Below are 15,744 nucleotides of genomic sequence, written 5' to 3'. Positions count from 1 at the left end.
GTGTGTGTGTGTGTGTGTGTGTGTGTGTGGAGAGAGAGAGAGAGAGAGAGAGAGAGAGAGAGAGAGAGAGTAAAATTGAGCTGCTGAGAAAGCATATTGAAATAGTTTAACCACAAAAGCATTTGTAATAATAGCTTTCACAAAAATGGTGTTATTATCAAGAATGTAAGCAATAATAGTAATAATAATAAGTGTTGGTGAGGATGTAGGGGAAAAGGTACACTCATACATTGCTTGTGGGACTGCAAATTGGTGCAATCAATGGCTTTTTTCTGGGAATTTTTAAATGTCCACCCTTGTAATTATATGAATTTAGATGAGTTTAATGATAAAAATTCCAGAACAATTCCATAACTTGTATTGATATTTGTGATTCATGTTGGCCCTTTACTAGAATGGCCTTTCATGTGAGTACATGATATCGGAGACCCATAAACAAATGAACTAAGAAAGGCAGAATCCTTGTGGCAGTGGCAAAAAGTAGACCCTACGTGGTAAGATGCATGATCAAGGCCAATTGTTACTTCTTCTTTCCTAGAGACTCTCTACTTACCATTGCCAAGAGAGCTCACTATCACGTCTTTTCACATTGAATGACCAAGTCCTGTTTTCTCCTTGTCTTTCTAAATGATATCAGTTCACCCTTTAAACCTTTCAAAGATGTTTTCTTGGTGAGCCAAGTGTATATCCTGAAAAAGAGTGACCTTCAAGGTCAACAAAGCAAGTTTCCTGAGTGATGTTGGTTGGCTGGAATGCTAGACTGACCAGTTTTCTATCTCTTCTCAGTGCTTGAGCCAGGGCTCTGACTGAAGGCAAGGTTTGAAGAGGACCTTCTTCACATGCAGCCTTAAGAGAAAGAAGTCAGGCTGGAGATTCAAAATATCCTCACCTCTTCTCCTTTACAAGTCCAGACTTACAAAGACTCAGTAACGGACATAATTATTCCGTCATTGATATGGAACTCATATGGTTACTTCTGGAACTTTGTTTTAGCAGTGTTTTACTCATGAAAACATCATCAATGTATCAACAGTTATTGTATTGAGAACACACTATGTTCAGTATTTTATGATGGTTTGACCAACTAGATTTGGAGAGAAAAGGGACAGGCTTTGTAAAAGAAGTTTGCTTGCACTGAAAAAAAAAATTATATCACTGCAAATGATCATGTTGAAATGGATTAAATTTTGAAATAATTGCTAACTCTTCCAAAAAACTCCAAAATATTTTTAAGATTATTCTAAGTAGAATCAGTGTTAGGTTAAAAATTGCCTGGTTTTAATTTATATTCAATAAAATATATTCAACTCTTCCTTTGATACTTAAGGAAGTGTTCTCTCTTTCTGGTTGATCATTATGATATCTCTTTATTTTAGAGAGTTATATGAACTTCCTTCCTTAAAGACCAGTGACCTTTTATTGCAAAGATATCAGGACAAACTCGTTTGACCATCTGCTTCTGCATTGTTCAAATTCCATAGCCCTAAATGTTTTTCTATCTTCTCAGGGAAGTTCAGGCTCCATTGTGCTTCTTTTGATCTTCAAAAGTGGGACCTTTTCAACTTCATCCAGGTACAGAGTCAATGATAATGCTGGTATAGATGTGCTGCAGAATTTATGCCCTGGGGGCAGTACAGAGGAGAATTTATCCATCAGCTTCCATCCTGCAATACTCTACCAGTTGTAGCAAGTTGCCTTTTACTTTTGGGTGCCACCCTGTCAGAGAAGCTCTGGAGCACAAAGCAACAGACATGGAGTGTAGCCAAGCCACGTGCTGTCTGGTTATACTTGCATACAGCTGTTTGCTATATGAATTTCTGGGTGGCACATAGGCTTGGAGGATGAGGCAGGACCCCAAAAATTATAGTAAATAATTTAATGGCTCTCAGTGAGTCAATTTGTGGTCATTAGGGTGTCTTTAGATAATGGTGTTTTCATTCCGATAGACCAGAATTTCATGCTCTTTGGTTGGGATGGAACAGTGCCTGGGTTTCCTACCCACATGGTAGGGCAAAAGGAAGGCAGTCAAGTTCATCACAGGTTGTCACTAAAGCTCTGGATAGCAGAGGCAGGTGCTAATTGGGGTGGGAGGAGCTGGAGAAGAGTGAGAAATGAGAGTGGTCCTCCTCAACAGATACAAATACAGAATTAGGTTGGGTTGTAATCCTGACTGTGTCAAACAGGGTGAGAGTGGAATGATCACATGGCAAATCAAACATCTCAATGCCACTTTTATCATCATAGTTTTGTATTCTAGTGCAGAGGCCTGCAGGCTCATGGGAGCCAAGGACAGATGTGCCAGTTGTTCTTTTAGGAAACTTACAAATAGTATTCTCTACTCCTTGAATTTTGATCCATTGTGACAAGAAGGATCTAAATTAGGTAAAAGAACAAAATATCACCCCTAGTATAACAATCTTTTATTAGAGACTATCTACATAATCTCTACAACTGTGTGAGTAGGTAAACTGACCCTAGAATCAGGCATTTACCTACCTAGTCACAAGCTGGGCTGGAAAAACTTAGTTATCCCCTATGGACTAAACTACTTTCACTCTTACAGTGAGCAGAGCAGTTGGTTCTGGGAGAGAGGTAAGAGAAAGATGTTGTTTGTTATACAAATCCAGCTGATTATTACAAACTCATCAGTCTTCAGTAGAGAAATGAACTGGATTAACTTGACAGCACACCTCCTTCTCCCTAAGTAGATATGTCATGAGGGGATAGAATGAGGGGGATAGAAGCAGTCCATAGGAAAAGTCCTGCTTTTACCAAGCAGTGCCATGTACAGCTCAACCTGCTCAACTGCCCTGTGGTCTATTCTTCATGGATAAGTTGGAGGTGGACTCTTGACCTTCCTGGTATATCTGTTGCAGTAGATTTTGACTCTGGTGTTGAGAGTGATAAAACATAATGAGGAAATTTACAAATATGAATAAATTATTTTATACCTGTTTGTTTACTGAATGTAGAAATAGAGCTTTGAAGATGTTAAGACACCTACTCTCTTTCAGTGATTTTAAGAAGCATTTTCTTTCACATGTTAACATCTCTGAAATTGTGACATGGCTGGGTTACTATTGATGGGGAACATGGAATATTTGGCAGATTCCCCCACTTTCTTACTAGTAAATAACATAATGAGGATGTTTTCTAATACACATTATCTCAGATTCAATAATTAACTAATACATAACAAAAGTAGAATTTATTACCTGTGTGATTCCAAACTTCAGGTGATTTTCTGGTCAACGATAATTTTCACCTGAAACATACAAGCAATTAAGGCAACACATGTTTCATGCTCTTTGAAGACTATTTCCTTCTTTCCCCATATCATTTCATGTACTGGCAAGCAGTTTGGGATTTTGTGTCTTGCTTGACCACATCTGCACAGGATTATGCTCCTTGGGAGCCGAATTCCTTCTTTCCCTGTGAGCTGAGGCCACTTAATGAGTTCTGTGGAGTGGTCTGATGAAACATGTTTATCACAAATTGGAATGAGTGGTGATTGAATTCCAGCAGCTGGGTTTTATTAGAAAAAGTACAAACTGGGCCATTCATATTTCTTTATGTAAACTCAGTACTGAAGTGGATGTGAGGGGAAAAGTCTTGGGAACTTTTTTTATTGCTCAAGACTAGGTCTTGTTGCAATTGAGAAATGTGGGAAATAACTGAAGTAATATTTTGCTTAATACTTGTTTTCTCAAGCAATATTTTATTTAAATCTTTTGTATTCAATAAACCTTAAGTGTCTACTCTGTGTAAAGTGTGAACTAGAGGCTGCAGAGAATAAAAATGCTATGCCATTGAGAGTTTTATGTGACATATAAAGGGAGCCACTGAGTTCACTATGACAAGTTATAGCAGAGCTAGTTAGGTGATAGAGGGTTTGAGGAAGGAAGAAATACCATACGTATAAGCTCTTCAGGTATTGCTTCTTAGAAACAATAGCAGACTTTGGAAGTTTTGGAAAAAAATTTTTCTCTACTTGTAGAGATGGGATTGATAATTCTGGGTTTCAATAGTGGCATGCTGCATTATTTTGAATTGAATTTTCACAGAAAACAACTAAAAAATGGTACATGTACTATTTTTCAATAATCTCCTAAAAGCTAAATAGCTGAAAAATAAAGTATTATTACACAAAGATTTGAAGAAAATCAGAAATTCAGCTTTCAAAATGGCAGATGAAAGGCCTCCTTGTGCCTCAGGACATTTGCTCACTCCTCCAAATTTGACTGTCATTTTCATCACCTATGCATAATGGCCAGTCTAATAGAAAATGGCATTTGATGAGTCCATAACCTAGGAAGCTGCTTAGACAGGATAAAGAAGAACCAGGTGTACAACTGCCTTCAACCATATTTCTTACAAGATAAAAGTCTAGGTGATAGTAAACCAGAAATTTAAGATTTGACATGCTTTTGTCCTGGTAGTTGTTTGAAGCACAAATTAACTTGAAGAGAGGCGGTAAATAGCATAAGAGCATCTATTCTCATCAATTTCAAAGTTTTATTTGTGACCATTAAGAGTTACACCACAGCCCTGAAGAAACTGAGAATTTGTACAGATCTGTGTATGTAGGATTGTGTATATTTTGTTGGCACTGTAAGGTGAAAATCTACTCATACCATTACCTCTTTTCTTTCTTTCTTTCTTTTTTCTTTCTTTCTTCTTCCTTCCTTCCTTCCTTCCTTCCTTCCTCCCTCCCTCCCTCCCTCCCTCCCTCCCTCCCTCTCTCTCTCTCTCTCTCTCTCTTTCTTTCTTTCTTTCTTTCTTTCTTTCTTTTTAGCAGACACCTCTAATGACAAGGAATCTGATTGGAAGTATACTTTTCTCAAATTAAGAAACTAGATGAATATTTAAATCAACAATTTCCAATTCAAGATTTTACCTGTTTTTTGATATGAAGTAGATTTTTAAATTTTAATAACATTCAATATTAAGCCATTTCAAAGAATTTCTGCCTTCAAAATATACTATTCATGGATTAGTATCTTTTGAGAACTTATAATAAAGCAACTTTTCTCAGATGACATAATGGACTTTTCTTAATTATCTGGACAACTGTAAGGTGTCACATATTGGGTGCACTCACTATGCCCTTAGTTATGTGAAATGCAAGTATAAAATCAAAAGCATAAATATTTTTCCTTTCTGAATCATCTTGAAATTTCTAACCACTAAATGGTAGAGTATGCCTAACCTGTGACCTCTTCTCAACTTTATCTATAATCGAGAGTTAGCCAACTAGTTCCATGATTTTCCTAATCAACCCCTACCCCTCCATGAAATTTCAGAACTATAAAAATACTTTGTATCTGTTCAAGTTTGTACTGTTACCCTTTGGGAGACCACAAGCCATTGTAATGCCTAAGATTATTCTACTTTCCAGAAACCAATTGTTGTTTGTGTCTGTAGGGGCTATGTCATCCTGATAGGGGATGCATATCTTAATGTAAATCTAGGTTGTGTTCTCAGTTCTCATTAGAAAAATCTATAAGCTGTAACAGAAGTTAAAAAAATAACAGATGACACTAGGATTGCTGTATGTATACACATGGATGTATAACCAATTGTGATCCTGCAATCTGTACACATGGAAAAATGAGACTCCATACCCTATTTGAATCAAATGTATGATATGTCAAGATCATTGTATTGTCTTGAACAACTAATAAAAATATTATTAAAAAACCAGATGATTAAAAAGAGTAGCACAAATATCATCTAAGATAACTTGGGAAAACACAAACCCTACCATAAGTGATATGAAGGGATTTTGTTGTTCTGAGATTTGGATAGAGTAGTGTAATATTATTTATGTATTCATTTCAAAAATATTTGAAAAGTGTACCAGGCACTGCTTTGGATTGAGGATGGAATCAGTAGCATCAGATACTGACATCTTTCCTGAACAGAATTCAAGCAAAACTCCAAAATTTTTTACTTGATCCATTAGAAGGATAGAATTTCCATCAGCTGTGATGCAAAGAATTAAAGGTAGATCAGACTGTTGGAGGATGACGAAGTATTCATTTTTAGATATTTTTATTTTCAGATGCATATTATATATTCAAGTGGAGAAGTTAATAGGAAGTTAGATATAGATATACAAGTCTGGAATTCAGGAGAGAATTCAAGGGTGGAGTTATAAGTCTGAGAGTCATAGCCACATAGATGACATTTAAGGTTATGATCCTGTATGAAATCACAGATTTGATTGTCTGTTATCTTTCTCTATTTTGAAATCTCTCTTTCTTTTCATTCTGCAGCTTTTATGTTTTCCAGGGTCAGAACAGAGTTAGACAAAGATGGCAAAATTATACACACACACACACACAAAATTATCAAATTGTACCTTTAGTTTTCTTTGGTGGAGTTATGTGTGCCTTATATTGGTGTCTGACTTTGAGGGATTAGAAATCTTCTTCAGTGTTTATAGATAAGTTTTGACAGGTAAGTACCTTCTCTTTTTGCATCTCCAAACTAATGGGATTGGATTTAATCAAAGGGAAGTGATTAAATGTGGTTACTGATGGGTCCATAGTGGGGTCTGCACCGATGAGCTTATTATCAGGATCTTGAGCAGATTGCAAGAGAATACCATACTGTGTATTGCCACCTCAGGAAAAGATCAAAATTCAAAGTCTGTTTTCTCCTAAATGTCTGTGACTTTCATTCCATTATGAAGTCAAAAAAATCATAAGATGAATCATTGTAAGTTAGACACCATCTGTATTTTGGTAGTCTCATCTGCTGAAAATAATAAAGGCAATTTTAAACTTTAAACAAAGACATGTATGTGATATGCATATACATGTACATATATGGGTATGTATGCAATGCACATGAAATACTGACTTTTTGAGGTACTGAGTTAATTTCCTTCGGATTCTCATTCCAAAGTAGTATTGCCAGATCATATAATATTCTACTTTTTAATGTTTTTCTATACTGTTTTCTATAAAGGTCGTGCCAATTTACATTCCCAAAGTTTTCCTTTTCTTTACATCCTTTTCAAATCTTGTTATGGTTCATATTTTTGATAATAGTGATTTTAACAGTATCTGTATTTTATTTGCTTCTCTGATAATTATGTTAAGTACTTTTTCATATACCTGTTGGTTATTTGTTATTTTTCTATTTGTTCTTTTTAGATACACAGGACAGTAGAGTGCCTGTTGGATATTTGTATGTTTTATGTGGGAAAACATCTTTTCAAGCCCAGTGACTGTTTTTTAGTTGGGTTACTTTTTTTTTCTATTAAAATATATGAGTCCCTTATATGTTTCAGATATCCTTACCAGGTGCACGGTTTTCAATTACCGTCTCTCATTCTGTAAGCTGCCTTTTCATTTTCTCAATTGTTTCTTTTCCTGTTCAGAAACATTTTAGTTTGATGTAGTACCACTGTGCTTTTGTTGTTTTGGGGACCATGCCCCAAACAAACAAACAAACAAACAAAACAAAACAAAACAAAACAAAAATCAATGCCCAGAAGAATGTCTAGGAAGTTTCTATTTTCTAGAAAGTTTTATTGTTTTTGTCTTGCACTTAATTCTTTAATTAATCAATTTCAACTTAATTTTTGTAATTGTAAAGATTTTGTATATGGCCCAATTTAATTTTTTGCATGTAAATACTTAATTTTCACAGTTCCATTTATTGAAGATACTTCTAATTTTGTTCATACAACATTTTCCTGATTTTGTTTAGTTGTTTGTTTTTTCTTGTATTTGCCTTGACCTTCTTCGGGATGATGATTATATTTTGAATTACTTTTCAGGTAGTTCATAGATCTCCATTTTCTTGGGTTATTAGAACTTTCTTAGTTTTAATAAAATGGAAACCATAAAAAAGAAATCTTGAATTGATAAATACAATGACAGAAGTAGAAAATATAACAGAAAACATCAATAGCCAACTTCATCATGGAGAAGAAAAAAGATTAGTAACTCAAAGTCAGGTCTTTTGGAATTAGACAGCCAAAGAAACAAAAAAGAAAAGTAATGAGAAAGAATAAAGAAAAAGTATACTGACTATACTTAGACATGATCTAAATGATCCATTCATTAGGAAGCCAGCTTTCTAGCAGTTCTAATTTAGAGTATATATTTTGGGGATGAGTGGTTGGTGGGAGACCGAATCTTTTGTTTGATTTCAATACATTTCTATTTAAAAGATTTTTAAGGAAGTGAAATCTAGGAAAATTTTTTTTAAAAAAAAGATAAAAAGATGAGTTAAATTGAGTTATCAAGGTTAATCTGGACCTCCTAGGAAAAGAAAACGGTAGCTTATTTTCCAGTACAACCTTGCCACCTAACTGGAAGGTATTACTATTTAAGTAATGAACACAGTGAGAGATAAGAAATACAAAAATTTGGAACATGTGTAGTGAGTATTGAAACTTAGAAGTATAGGAAAAGTGATAGTATTGCACAGGTGATAACTGAAAAGAATAAAATGATAAGTAACAACAACACTACTATAGTAACAATGGCAGTTGTATTAGTAATTGCTATCACTTACTAAAAACTTGTTACATTGTAGGCATTTATTTTAGGACTTTACATGTATTCCCATTAGCAACTTGGTACTGGTGGTAGTTTGGTGATTACTATTTTTCTTCTCATTTTACAAAGGAAGAAAATGAGTCTCAGAGATTTTAGGTAATGTTTCCAAGGTCACACAACTAGTTTCTAAGGCTAGTGTTCAAACCCAGATCCCTTTGTCTCTAATATCTATGCCCATAGAATCCTCAAATTATTTCCAAAATTTTCATATTCATAAAATCCTTTAAAACCATATCTTCTAGTACCCACCTTAAGGTCATCACTATATGGTGCTGCATTCAAATGAATTAAAAATGTACATTTAATCTTCATGTAAGTCCTTAGAAGAGGTATCCACAGGGTTACATTTAGAACACAAATATTAAGGTCTTAATCAGAATCTACTCTTATCAATATATGTGTCAGGAATTGAATATTCTCATATTTGAGTGCTGATATATTCTTCATTCTCTATGAGGACATGATACATCTCAAAAACTATACTTTATCGTTTTATATATAAAGAACTATGATATTGATTTCATAAGATACTTTCTTATACTGTATTTAGTGGAAATTAAAATCATTTTAGCATTTAAAACCTGAATCGGAATCATATTATCCAATAATATCCATAATTCTAAAAAAACGAAATTTTAAGAATCATCTTCAGTAAGATAGTGTAATAAGAATAGTAAACATTACCATTGTTTTTATGGTAATACTATTACTACTAATTCATAAACACTTGATTTAGTATGATTTAATGAAATAATGATTTAAAAAGCACTGACTTGGTATCAACAAATAAAAATAGTAGAAAAAATAATTTACATTATATCTGATAAATGCTGCAAAGGTATTTGATAAGATCCAACTTTCATCAGAGACTTTACACTCTTAATAAACATGTAATTGGACCTCTACTGTTGGGGCCTTTGAGAAGGTCTAATAAATCTCCTGAACAATTAAGAAAAAAGGCAGAGGAACAGAATATAGACAAAAATGTATGTTCATTATTTCTAAGGAATACTTTGAAAGATATGGCTTGATGAGAAAGGCCAAATGGAGCCATACATTGAAAGTCACAACTAGACAACCACACTGAACAAGGCTTTATTAATGCAGGACAGGAGGTGGGTCCGTGTAGAGTAGAAGAGCTAGAGAAATGCCTGAGTAAGAGTTTTGACAGAAAAAAACTTCTTCTTCCTGTTAGCAACTGGTTGTTAAGAGGAAAAACAAAGACCTTTGTTGATTATGCCTGACATATTGTTACAAAACAAAATAATTCCTCTACACTGATCAGAGGTATTTGTCTCTACTTGAAAGTAGAGGAATAGTTTTCCCTATGCATACATTTTAATCTTGTTTTGAAAATATTAATATCAGCCAGAGCCAGAATCATGCTTAATGGGTAAAATTCTCAGACTCCCATTAAAGGACTGGATGAGATTAAGAATGCTTTATAGTCACTAATACCATATGACACTGTTCTGGGATACTATCCATTTGTTTTTTCTGAGGAAAGAAGCAAGCTATAAAAACAGAGAAGAAAACAAAAATTTTTATGAGTTACTGATATGATTACATAATCAGACAACTGAAAATAATCAAGTTAATCAATCTGACACAATTTACAAGTTTAGTCAGCTCATGATTCTTTGAGTTTATATGCAATAGAATAATAACAGACTTAACAGAACAGTGTATTCCATTTTCAGTCAGAGTGTATTAGTCAGCTTTTTAATACTGGAGGAAATACCTGAAAAACAAAACAATTTAAAGGAAGAAAGATTTAGTTTGGCTCATGATTTCAGAGGTTTCAGTCCCTGATCTGCTGGCTCTAAGGTAGAAACATCATGGTAGAGGGTGTGTTAGATGAAATCTTCTTAGCTCATGCACTTGGGAAGCAAAAACAGTGAGAAGAAGGGTCCTAGGACAAGATAAAGTCCCAAAGGGCACACCCCCAATAAAGTACTTCCTACAACTATGTCCTATCTGCCTATAGTTTATACCACTTCCAGGTGGATTTTTTTCAAATTATTAATGCATTAAATGGATTAATCCCTGATGTGGTTAGAGATCATATGATCTGATCATTTTCCAAAAAAACTGTACCTCTGGACATTATTGCTTTGGGAGCCAATGCTTTAACACATGAGCCTTTGAGGGACATTTCAGATCTAATCTATAACACATATTAATTACAACTATAGCAAAAGTCATCTAGGAATAAACAGAAATGGTGAAGGTTTAATGAGGAAAACTGTAAAATGCTATTAAGGCATATATGTGCCCCCACACATGTATACATACACATACCTGAATTAAGGTAAAGATGTACCTGATTCTTAGAGGAGAAGAAGGAAATCTTTAAAAATGAATCAGCACCTCCAAGTGCCAAAGCATATAAAGGCATAGCAATTTTTGATGGCAGCTGAGATATCATCAGACTACACTAGAGAGTTGAAAATTAAATTCAAACAGAAATTAAACACATGCTACAGGAAGTATTTAAAACCAATGAGGCGAAAGAAAGGAGCAAGTGAATGGAATTGGGGGAAATGGTGAATGATTTCAGATTTCAGAAAAAAATGAAGCTAAACCTCATCGCCAAAGTTAATTTCAAATGAGTTTTGGAATGAAAAAATGCTATAGAAACAAATTACATGAAGGAAATGGCATGAAGGAAAAATTCAGTGAATTAATTAGCCTAAAAATAATACTTTCCATTGGGAGAAAAACAAAATAAAAGTGCAAAGTGCAAAGTAAATATTTTGCAATTTGTTAAGCAGAAACATGCTTATTTTCTTAATACATAAATTTCACAAATACATGACAAAATGTTGATAATCTCTAGAAAAATTTGCAAGAAAGAAAAATATAAATGATTGCAAATACACAAAAAGAAGACCAACAACACTCATAATTAGAGAATACAGACTCAAACAATGAGTTAATAATTGTCAATTATCAACCAGACAAAAATCAAAAGGTTTAATACATTATCACAGAAGGCCTGGCAAACAGGCATTTTTATACACTAATAGGGGCAGTTTAGTTCAAATTCTTTTAAAATATTTTGACAGTGTTTACCAAAATGTAAAATTTATATACTGGTACAGAAATTCCCGTTGTATGAAGATAACCCCCGGATATGCTTACATAAATGAAAGCACATAATCAAATACATAAATGATCACTACAAATTAACTTTGTTTTAAAAAGGTAAAAAATAGAAGGAAGGAAGGAAGGAAGGAAGGAAGGAAGGAAGGAAGGAAGGAAGGAAGGAAGGAAGGAAGGAAAGAAGGAAGGAAGGAAGCAAATAAGGGAAGAAAGATTGATCTGGAAACACCTACATGTCCACCAGAATGAACCACTTGAACAGTGGTAGGTTCTACAAAAAAATATATTGCCCCCTCTTCTCATCTTGGTAAAATAAGTAAATAAAAAAAAACACATCTGTTGAAATGAAGCAATGCTCCCATGTGTCAACAAATACACTTGTGCATGCAGAGACAATTTCTGGAAAAATACACCCACCAAAATTGATAAAAGTCATTATTCCTGAGGTATGGAAAGCATAAAACTGAGGTTTTGGCAGTAAAAGGAAAAATGTTTTCTTCTTTCTTTTTAAATTATATAATCCCTTACACAGTCGAATTTTTACTACAAGCATGTTTTCTCTGTATAAATATAATACATGCAGTTATTTGCTGCTGTAAATTTTGGCCTATTGGTAAGAAAGGGCAAATTGAGAAAAATTATGTGAGAGGAATTTTTTGACCCAGACAGCCTCAGTATTATCATAATTAATTGACTTTCAAGAAGACTCCATTAAAGCTAGGCATGTCCAAAGTGTTTTGAGGCAAATCTTAAAAAAAACAAGGGCTAGGTATGAGACTCATGGTAATATGTTTGTCTAATGAGGTCCTGGCTTTGCTCCTCAGCAAACACACACACACACACACACACACACACACACACACACACACACACTTCATAAAGGATCTGATTAATGGAAGTTTTAATTATTGACCTGTGTCTTAGTTCATGTAGGGTTCTATAAAGAAAATCCAAGAAACTAGGTAGTTTATAAACAACAAAAATTCATTTAGTAGCCCCAAGGTTAAGGAGTCTAAGATCAAAGAATATTCAGTGTCTGATGAGGGCCTACTTGCTGAGTCACAGATGGCACCTTGTCACTCTGTCCTCACATAGTGCATGAGGCAAGATGTCTCTCTGGAACATTTTTTCATAAGAGCACTAATCTCATTTGTAAGGACTCTGCCCTCATAATCCAATCATCTATCAACCAACCTTATCTGCTAATATCACCACTGCTGTGACCAGTGTGGCCAAACTAGCAGGTTCTGGCAAGGGGGGATGAGAGATTGGACAAAAGAAGACTCACACATGCTGATCTTGAAGATAAAACTGCTAGGATCAGACGGAGCACTGCTCTCTGTTAGAGAAACAGGTCTAAGGAATTATACCAGCAATCTTGATTAAAGACTATGCAAGCATTATTCTTTGTACTCATGAAAGTTACAGAGTTAGTATGCGTATGCAGCTGTTTCCTCAGTTACATTCTACAGTTGCAATGTGCAATGTTAGGAGAATTGTGGAGCTCTCAAGAAAGTCCATAGTTTAAAGTTACTAATTTGTGGGCAGATTCAGCAACAGAGGAACTGGTGAATAGTTGTGGTTGTCTTAGCAAGGAAGTCCCTTCATTCCCAGGAGCTATGTGCCAGAGAGCAAGGTCGAAGCTGATAAGACTATAGAAACAGTGTCTACCCATGGAGAGCATTGCCATAGCAACCAGGCATCCTACACCTTTGCACAGAAACTTTCCCAGTCACAAGCATACCACAGCCATGAAGTCATCAGGGATCCCAGTCTCAGACACTGGTCTCCCAATCACTGTCACTGTTCTCCACACACCGCCTTGGTGATTAGACTTCAACATATGAATTTTGGAGGGACATAAATATTCTGACCCTAGTATCCTATTCTCATAGATGAAGAATTGAAGCAGGAGAGTGACTTTGTGAAATTTGAATTTTAAAACAATCACTTTTTAGTGAATAAGACTGACTAAAATAGGGACAGACTGGAGTCAGGGAGACGAGTTAAGAGGTTATTTCAGTGATACAATGAAAGTTGGAGAAGACGAGAACAACTGCTATGGCAGAAGACAAAGGAGGGATAAGTGAGGGGTAATAAGGGGGTAGAAATGGTAGGACTTATAGGTTGGTTTCATATGGAACAGAGGAATTCCGTTTTCAATGACCCTAGGTCCCTGGTTTAAGCAGCTGGGTGAATGGTAGTATAATAAAATGTGGGCAAAAAAAAAAAAAAAAAAAGAGAGAGAGAGAGAAGTAGCAGGTTTGTGGAGGTTAATGAATGTATCTCCTCTTCCTTGTGCTTCCTGACCCATGGGGTTGGGTATAGATACCTATATGGGCAAATGTATGTTTGCCCAGGGGTGGGAGTGAGAGATGGTGGGATAAGTCTTAATCTGTGACATACAATGAATGAGGCTCAAGGGAAGAGAAATACTCTGTGTGAATGGTGAGTTCTGGAAGGAGATTGGGTTCATTAAAATAATGACATATTTCTGTTAGACTAAAAGGAAAAATACAGGAGATAGGTATCAGCATGCACCAAGTTCATGGCACCTGGTGATTCAGTGAAAGGAGGGCTGTCAGGGAGTGGCATCAGGATGTGTTAAGTCAGCCCAAGAAGTTAATTCCTATATCATGGGGTAAGAAACATGCCTCATCTACAAATATGCAGAGGGTTTCTTTTTGCAGATTTTATGTCTTAACATCCCACAGAGGCTTGGTGTATCTAGTCTGGGGCTTACCTGGATAACTGAATTGGAAGTAGGGGAAATGCCTTGGGATAAAAATCAGGATTCTTGGCTTCTTGCATTGGCACTGCCACTAAGTGTTTTTTAACTTTGGCAAGTCATTTAAATTTGTGTTGACTCAAAACCTCCTTCTATGAAGTGAGGTTAAATATGAAGCAACTATAATTTTGGCAGTTTATGTGGATGAGGTGTAGACATCCTAATTTTAAGGAATCTGGGAGAACATCCTGGATTTAGTGGCAAACAAAATCTTTCTCTGGATCTTAAATTATTAGATGAGGTGAAGGATAAGGAGACAAGGCAAGGAGAACCCAACAAAGTAGAGGGCTCAGTATTAACAAGAGCTTTAGACCAAGAAATGGAATAGTACTTTTAGAAAGAATGCAAGAAATTTGATTGACTTCTAGATCATAAATTGGTGAAAGACATTCGCTTCTTCAGTCTTTTCAATTAATTTCAAATAAAGTAGATATTGTGTGAAGTGTCAACACTTCACAGAAGCAGTCTGGGTCTTAGTTATTTGCCTGGAGTTACTTAATTTGTAACTAGTAGGACTAGGGTTTGTGTGCTCCAAACCTGTTTTAACTATCAATTTTTACCACTTTCCCATATTAACACACCAAGATGGGGTGATGGGGTTGCAATAAGAAAGGTTTACTTTTCTCAATGTATTCAGAAGTTTACAGTTTGATACCAACTCTTTGAACCTAGAGAGAAAGGCTATAGTGAGAAATGTTAACAGTGTGAATCATTAGGTATATAGGCTTTGGACCACAAACATTACTAGTAAAACTAGTCCATAAGTCAATACATCACTAACCCTGATATCTACAATACTAGTTTCCTTTAGAATTCATCCCAAATTTAGATATAAAAGTTATATATACCACATTTGGTGATTTTAATTCTTCATTACAGTCCTAAACCCTCCCCCTCAAAAAAGCAGATTTCTTATTCTTTGACTCTAATTCATACAGAGCAATTCCATTGTAGAAAAATCATGTTTTTTTTTTTCAGGAACTGGCACAGGTTTGATCTTTCCTGGAATCTTCCTTCAAGTGATACCTGCCACATGGTAAGTTATGCTTTTTGTTCTAAGGTCTTTGACATTTGGATCTCTCAGGTTCAACATAGTGTCACTAAAGGGCTAATTTTATTTTTCTGTCCTGCTCATAACCTATTGGTCTCCCTGAATTTGAAAAATTCATCTGTCCTAGGAAATTCTCAGTCATTAACCTTTTAGATATTATCTTCTACCCTTTCTCTCTCTTTTACATTCAGAAGATAGATATTCTTATATTATTCTCTAAG

At 35.1% G+C, this 15,744-nt stretch overlaps 1 long non-coding RNA gene across 4 annotated transcripts in view; it reads left to right on the top strand.

Annotated features, from left to right (window-relative positions):
- Window positions 1–15,503, top strand: part of LOC120892342 (uncharacterized) — an 82,075-nt gene extending 66,572 nt beyond the window's left edge. For 3 of the 4 annotated variants that reach the window (XR_013425823.1, XR_013425821.1, XR_013425824.1), the window contains exon 5: window positions 787–5,703. This is a non-coding gene — a long non-coding RNA (uncharacterized LOC120892342). Of the gene's footprint in view, window positions 1–786; window positions 5,704–15,450 lie in introns of those variants that run through there. The other variant, XR_013425822.1, reaches the window with a different exon arrangement.
- The last annotated feature ends 241 nt before the right edge of the window (window positions 15,504–15,744 follow it).

Source organism: Ictidomys tridecemlineatus, chromosome 9 (assembly GCF_052094955.1).
Source record: "Ictidomys tridecemlineatus isolate mIctTri1 chromosome 9, mIctTri1.hap1, whole genome shotgun sequence".
NCBI lineage: Eukaryota > Metazoa > Chordata > Mammalia > Rodentia > Sciuridae > Ictidomys > Ictidomys tridecemlineatus.
Note: the sequence above shows the minus strand (reverse complement) of the source record. Positions and strands in the feature narration are given on the sequence as shown.